The sequence below is a fragment of the Marmota marmota genome, unplaced genomic scaffold (genome assembly GCF_001458135.2).
Source record: "Marmota marmota marmota unplaced genomic scaffold, marMar, whole genome shotgun sequence".
Classification (NCBI taxonomy): domain Eukaryota; kingdom Metazoa; phylum Chordata; class Mammalia; order Rodentia; family Sciuridae; genus Marmota; species Marmota marmota.
The window spans coordinates 2,376,974-2,384,587 of NW_026000294.1; positions in this window are offsets into that span (position 1 = coordinate 2,376,974).

Below are 7,614 nucleotides of genomic sequence, written 5' to 3' on the forward strand. Positions count from 1 at the left end.
TCCAGGCCTAGCTGCACCTGTGAAAATTCCCTTTGGAAATTGCTCTCTCTCTCTCTAATGCTCCCTGTGAGCATTTGCTGTTGAAAGGCAGCATAGTGGTTAGGATCATGGAGTTTAGAGCCAGATAGCTAGAGTTCAAATCTCAGCTCTGTCACTTACAAGTTGGTGAACCCCTATGCCTTGATTTCCCCCATCTATAAAATGGGGATAATGACAATATTTACTTAACAGGGTTTTACTAAGGATTAAATGAGTGAATGAATGTAAAGTGCTTAGCACAGAGCATGGTACACAGGAGGCACTATATAAGTGTTTCCTGTTATTATTGTTCATTTAATTTAATTCATGGCTAATGAAAAACTACTGTGTTTCAGGTTAAAAGACTTTATTCAGCACACAAGACTTTGGAAAATCAAAGATGGCTCCCAGATCCCAGACCTTTGGATTTACTTTTTTTTTTTGGTCACTATCTATTGAGTGACTACTGTTTGCAAGGCACTGTTACATATTGAGGATTAAATGGGGGATGAAAACAGACACGGTTCCTGCCTTTATTGAACTTACAGCCTAGTGGAGGAGACAGACATTAAAACCAAAAAATGAAAGGGACTGTGGATGTAGCTCAGTGGTAGAGAGCCCTTGAGTTCCATCTCTAATATCAAGAACAAAACAAAGCAAAAATCACAACAAACTGTCTACACACTGGAGTTTGTGATGTGTCCTACAGAAGAGGCCAGTGTTCCCAGCCTAAGGCATTAAATAAAGACAGAACTAAAAAAATGTTAAATATAACTGAAAGGGTTACTGAGAAAATCAAATAGAAAAGTAATATCAAGTGTTCTTTGAGTGCAAGGGACATTGATGCCTTATCCCTTTCCAGGAAAAATAATCACAGTTCTATCTTGTCATCTCCCACTCTGGTTTGGCCTCCCTGATTAGAATGATTAACATGACTCATCAAAATTGAGCTTAGAGAACTTTTTGGTATGTCAGGGTGTTCCATTCCCCCACGTACCTTAGAAGGCCACCTCACATGCCATGGCTTCCTCTCTTCCTCTTCTTTCTTTTCTCCCTCCTGGGCTAGCTGGGGTTCTCAAGCTGCTTCTTAGTGTTACATAGAGAGGGAGATGTGTTGGGATATGTCTGCTCAGAATTTTCAAGGGAGATAGGAAAGAGGTAAGAGAGGAAGGCCTGGGTCTTCTAGGAGAAAGCAGATATGGAAGAGCCTGGAATACCCAGGACAGACCTACGATGTCAAGAGCTCCAAACTCCTTACAGAACAGGTCTCCCTTCCCCTCCACTTTCAGGGAGGCAAATGGGGGAGATCTAGAAAGGGCTCAAGGTCACACTTGGAGCCAGAGGCAGGGCAGGGCCAGACTGTTTTCTGTCTATTTTCCTAATATTGGGCTCAGGGCCTGGTGCAGAGAAGATGCTCAAATAATTTCTTGTGGAACTGATAAGGGAGATCAGAACTCCTGGTGCCCCAAACATGCTGGCTGAACTGGAGTACTCTTAAGTCTGATGGACAAGTGTAACATAAGCAGCAGGGAAAATAGAGCAGGAAGAAGAGAAGCAGAACCACAGAGAAACCCTAAACCTCTAGCACTCAGGATTTTCCAATTTCATTTCTACCAACCAACCAAAACTTGGCAAAGTAAGCAGAAATGAAGGAAAGGTGGCCATGAAGCACAAAGATCTGTCAATTTCATTTGCAACTATTTGAGGATGACATGATTTGCATCTCGAAGAAACCCACAATTCAGCCAGGTGTGGTGGCACACACCTATAATTCCGGACTCAGGAGGCTGAGGCAGGAGGATCAAAATTTCTAGGCCAGCCTTGGCAACTTAGCAAGATCCTGTCTCAAAATTTTAAAAATAATAAAAAGGGCTGGGGATGTAGCTCAGTAGTAGAGCACCCCTGGATTCAATCCCCGTACAAAAAAAAAAAAATGAAACCCACATACTAGTGTGGGAAGTAGATGGAAGAGAGACACCTGCTCAGGGTGCTGTGGAGTGCGAAGAAGAAAGAAGCATCCTCCAGCTCCAGGGTAATCAGGGAAGACCCTGTGGAAGAGACGATGCTGCAGTGGGGTGAAAAGGTCTAGGCAGAATGCCTCAGAAGGACAGTCCAAGAAAGATGGCAATGATTTGGCCAACTGGAAGGAATTGCAACTTGGGATAAGGTGGACCACAAAGAAATTTTGAAGGAGCAACAGCCAAACAAAAACAAGAAAGGAAGAAAGTAGAAGGAAAAGAAGACTAAAGGATCAGGGAGCTCAAAATGCCTGGGAGAAGTAAGGGTAGCACTGAATAGAGAAGCCCCAGGATTCTTCTTCCTGGATTCAAGGTCAGCCTTCTGAATGATTCATTTCCAGAAAACATTGATTAGCTGAGGTTGTGCCATAATTTGTTTTCTTCCAATCTGTTCCCTCTGTCATACCCTTATTGGTCTAGATATTATAATTTCAGCTCAATTGAAAAAGTTAGCTAGGTGTGGTGGAATACGCCTGTAATCCCAGCAACTCAGGAGGCTGAGGCAGAAGGATTGCGAGATCAAATCCAGCCTCAGCAACGGCAAGGTGCTAAGCAATTCATCGAGACCCTATCTCTAAATAAAATACAAAATAGGGCTGGGGATGTGACTCAGTGGTTGAGTGCCACTGAGTTCAATCCCCAGTACTGCCCCCCAACAAATAAAGTTAAAGGAGAATCTATTTAATGCCAGGTACCAGGCCAAGTACTATAGAAGGTCCATACATAATCTCTCCATTCAACACATTTTTATTGAGGCCCTATGCACCAGAAGTCTGGTATTATACTAGGTTTACAATTGTATGTGTTTTGGGTCATGGGCATAGGAAGATAAAGAAAGAAGTGTACACATCATCTGTATAAGGATGGAGGTCATTAGAGAATTACAAAGGAGATGGAAGAGAAAGCTGTGTGACCTTGGAGGTCTAGGTATTGTAATTTCAGCTCAATTAAAGAAGTTTGGTTTCCTTGTCTTGTAAAAGAATCTATCATATTTGTTTGCTGCAAGGATTAGTGATAATGTCTGAGAAGCCTCTCAGCCTGTGCAAGGCCTACCCACTGGGAGCTATTTCATGGTACCAGTATTTAGCTGTGGGAATGGGATTGGCAATGGACTCCAACAGGTTCAGGAGTGGGAAACATGCCATTTTCTTTGGGGCCCCAGCACACACAAAAGTCTCATTTCCACTAAATTTCATACCACATCAGATACAGTCTCTATACCCAACTAGGAAATGTCCTTTCCTCTTCTGGGCCTTTGCCCAAGGCAGTCTCTTAGCCTGACTGACTCCAATCCCTCCTTCAAGACTCAGTGAAAATGTCACTCCCTGAGACTCTGCTCTCTCCTCTAGGTTCTCAAGGTACATTATCTATATTTTGGGGAGAGCACATAACAGGGAATTAAGTCTATAGCCAACTTTAGGGCAATGCATTATAGACAGGACACTTTTGGTATATTTTTTATAGCTAGGATATCCACATGATTCAGAATTTAAAAGGGTGAAAAGTCTTCTTCCCTGGCCTGGACCATCCCAACATTCCTCCTACTCCAGGGAAATTTTTTTTTTCTCTTTCAGGTTTATTTTATCTGTATTCAAGCAAACAAGGTCATTTACTTTGTTAAACGAATAAAGAAGCAAGGAGTAAAATCAAGGAAACAATCTAAGTGTTCAAAATCTGGGTCTGATTAAGTAAGTGATTATATAACCACATTACAGACTAATCTGCAGTCATTAAAAGTCACTAAAATTATTGTAGGGCAGACTGTAGAGTTATAAACCAAGCTTTAAAAGCAGAATCTAAAGCAGACTTCTACTGTGAATGTGCTTGGTGAAAAAGTGGTCTCTTCAGTGAGAGACTGAAATGATCTATCAGTCTGAGAGAGAAATGACTGGTGCTTTAAGGTGAAGGGATTCTGAGTTTTCTTTTATGTAAAGTTGTTTGAATATGAAAAGAAAGAGGCTGGATTATTGTGAATCTGCCTGATGAAGAAGTGTGATTCATAATCGGACTCATTCATTCGGTCATTCATTCAGCAAACATTTGAATGCTTGCTTTGTCAGGAGGAAGAAACCAGAAACAATGCTGAGCTTTTCAGGATGAGCACCAAGAAGGTGACTGGGACACAAGAAGCTCTGATGGAGAGAGAGGGCTGGCGTGGGATGAGTTCATTTTAAGACTGTTGAATTCCAGTTCTGTTTGTTCATTAAGAGAAATAGGATAGCAGATGGTAGGACCTGGGGGCGGGGGAAAGGTCAGGTCTAGTGATTGCTATCAGCACACACATGATCAGGAAATCTGGAGGCAGGATGGAACTCACCCAGGGAGAATGTAGCCAAGGACAGGGGAGGAAAGATTAAATAAAGCAGGTGAGGAAGTCTATCTGTAAGTCTATCAATGCCTCAGTGCCTCGGTGCCTCTGAGCCAAGGCACCAGGGTAGCAGAAGCCATATCTGCTGCTGAGTGTCAAAGAGCCTCAGAGTTCAGGCAGAAACCCTTCCTCCCAGCCTCTGTCCCCCATGCCCCACATACTCATGGTGCGGGTCTGGTTTTAGTTGTCCTAGAACACCTGGTAGATGAAGGTAGGCTAGGAAATAAACAGGGATTCCTGAGTGAGAGGTTGAGATAGAGAGCCGTGAAGATTTACTTGAACAAAGATCAGCTAGAGGAGAAAAATAAAATAACCCTGGAGGAGAAAAGAGATATCCCTGGAGGGGAGGAATGTTGGGATGTTCCAGGCCAGGGTGAGAAGATGACTTTTCACCCTTTTGAACTCCGAATCATGTGGATATTCTGGCTACACAAAATATATATACTGAAAGTGTCCTGTCCACAATGCATTGCCCTAAAGTTGCAGGTGGGTTTGGTACTGGGCCATCCCTGTAGAGCAAAGAATGGCGGGGTAGGAAGTTTGGGTTTTCCCCTAGTGAGTGGGTCTCAGATGTGTCCCTGAAGGGCCCAGTAGACAAAACTGATAGAATTGTTGCTCACACAGTGGGCAAAGAAAGAGGACAGGTTATCTAACCCTAGAACACTGTGCCACCAGATTGTATTCCATACTTTCATATGTACTTTGTGCCTCCTAGAGATGCAACATGGCCAACTGAAAGAGGCTCTTGGAGTCGGGCTGACCTGGAATCTAGACCCACTCAAAGCTTTGAAAATCACTTTGCTGAGCTTCAATTTCCTCATTTACAAATCTGGGCTATGGCAACATCTACCTTGGACAGTTGTGAGAATTAGAAATATCTTATGCAAAGATCCCAGTATATAGCAGGTGCTCAATATATAGCAAGGATTTAGACTCTTCACTATGGCCTGCAAATGTCTGATGGGTAGCTGAAAGCAGAATTAGAGATTGGTGTCTCTGTGTCCATTTGCCCCAGGATCATTTAATCTAAGTCACCTTGGATCCCAGGAACAACAGGTCTGATCTACAAACACCTTGTGATGAATCCAGGCTACTCCCTAGGCAGCAACAACTTTCTTATCCCTGTTATTACACCACATGAAGCTGGCCTAAGAAATCATTCAGTTCTACTTTCTGAGGTATATGTTACCAGATAGGACAAGAAGCTGAAATCTCAGACTTTGCTCATTATCTTTTCTTATACATTTGCCAAGCATGGTGTGGCAGACTGATTTGTAAAACCCAGTTCTCAGATTACACTACACACACTTCTCTCCTTTGCTGATCATTTCACCAGACAAAGAAAATCATACCACAGACCCTTTGGCTGGTGGTGGTAGATAGAATATAGACTGAGAAAGCATTAGAGGAGCTGGGTTACAAAACTGTGATTCCAGGCATCATCTCTTTTGATCTATAAATATTTCAGAAGATCTTTTATTTTATTTATTTTTTTTCAGAAGATCTTTTAAAAAGATCAAAACTTGCCTTTAAAAATATAATCCCAAGCTGTGGGCCAGGGTTGTGGCTCAGTGGTAGAGTGCTGAGTTTGATCCTGGGAACCACATAAAAATAAACAAAATAAAGGTATTGTGTCCATCTACAACTACAAAAATATTTTATTTAAATAATCCCAAGCTGAGCACAGTAGTGTACACCTGTAGCTCCAGCACTGAAGCAGGTCGATGGCAAGTTCTAGGTCAGCTTCAGAAATTTAGTGAGACCCTGTCTCAAAATAAAAAAGGGCTGGTGATGTGGCTCAGTGATTACGTACCCCTGAATTCAATCCCTTGTACAAAAAAAAAAAAAAAGAGGAAATAAAAAAGAATCCCTTCCTCTATCCCCCTAGCTTACCAACAGCCTACTACTCTTATGGCTCATTCTCCTTCCTGTGGTCTTTTATAACTGTTCAAAGTGCTTTCACATATTTGATTTCATTTGTTCCCACTTTAGCCTATGAAGAAAGTAGGACAGCTATTGGCTGTGTCTTAGAGCAGCTACAATAGCGACAGAGCTGGGACTAGAGCCCATATCTCCTTGTTACAGAACATGAGTGAACTATGCCGGGTTGAGTTGAGCTTTGGCTTCAGTGGGTTGAAAGGAATCTGAGGAAATGCTGTGTAGGTGTTGATGACAGCTGTTGTGCAAGGAGAGAGTGTTAACAATATGGTATTGTTGTAGGGTACTTAACAGAGATGGGGGCAAAGTGCCTGTAGGGCTCCTGAGCCAAGTCCAGGACTTTCTGGAGTTTAGATAACAGAGAGGTGGCTTTGGTTTCAAAATTTTCCCTCTTTTCAAGTTGTTTATATTATACTATTATTATTATTTCCCCTCACCCCCACTAGTTGGGATTGAACACAGAAGTGCTCTACCACTGAGCTACATCCCCAACCCTTTTTAGTTTTTGTTTTGGAACAGGATCTCTCACCAAATTGCTGAGGCTGGCCTCCAACTTGCAATCCTCCTGCTTCAGCCCCCAAGTTGCTAGGATTACAGGCATGTGTGTGACTCCACCCCTGACCTCAAACTGTTATTTAAAACAGAAGTGCAGTCTTTGCTCAGGGGTCACCCAGCTTGGGAGTGGCATATCTGGAGAACTGAGACTTTAAATCAGGACTCTTTAACTCCAGTTTTGGGGGCTTTAAAATGAAATTAAATAAATAAGGCCTCACATTCAACTTTTCCAAATCTAACTCTCACCTCCAGGCCACAGCACAGAGTGCACATATTTTGACTAAACTCATATGTTTGCATGTTCTACTTAGCTCTGTGACTGAAGAATGTCACTGACTTCATGTCCCAGATCCAGTTTCTCCCTCTGGAAAATGGAGATATCATACATAACTAGCCTCAAGAATTGTGAGAATGTATTAGGCAGCATGTATAAAATCATAAATGCAGATATGCCAATAAGTATGCATAATAAGCAGCCTTGAAAGCTTCACACTAGCTATGAAGTTCTGTTGAAAGCTTTGAGGAGTCCATGAAACCCAGCTCACTCTAGGACCCTGAAAGGACTAGCTCTGGTGGGAGTAGAGAAGGTGGTGCTTTTTTGGTTTCTAGCAGTCAGGCCTCTGGGCAGACGGAACTGGGGAGAATGGAGGGAGCCAGGCTTGCTCACAGCCTCCTCGGCAACAGAGGCCTGACTGCTAGAAACCAAAAAAGCACCAC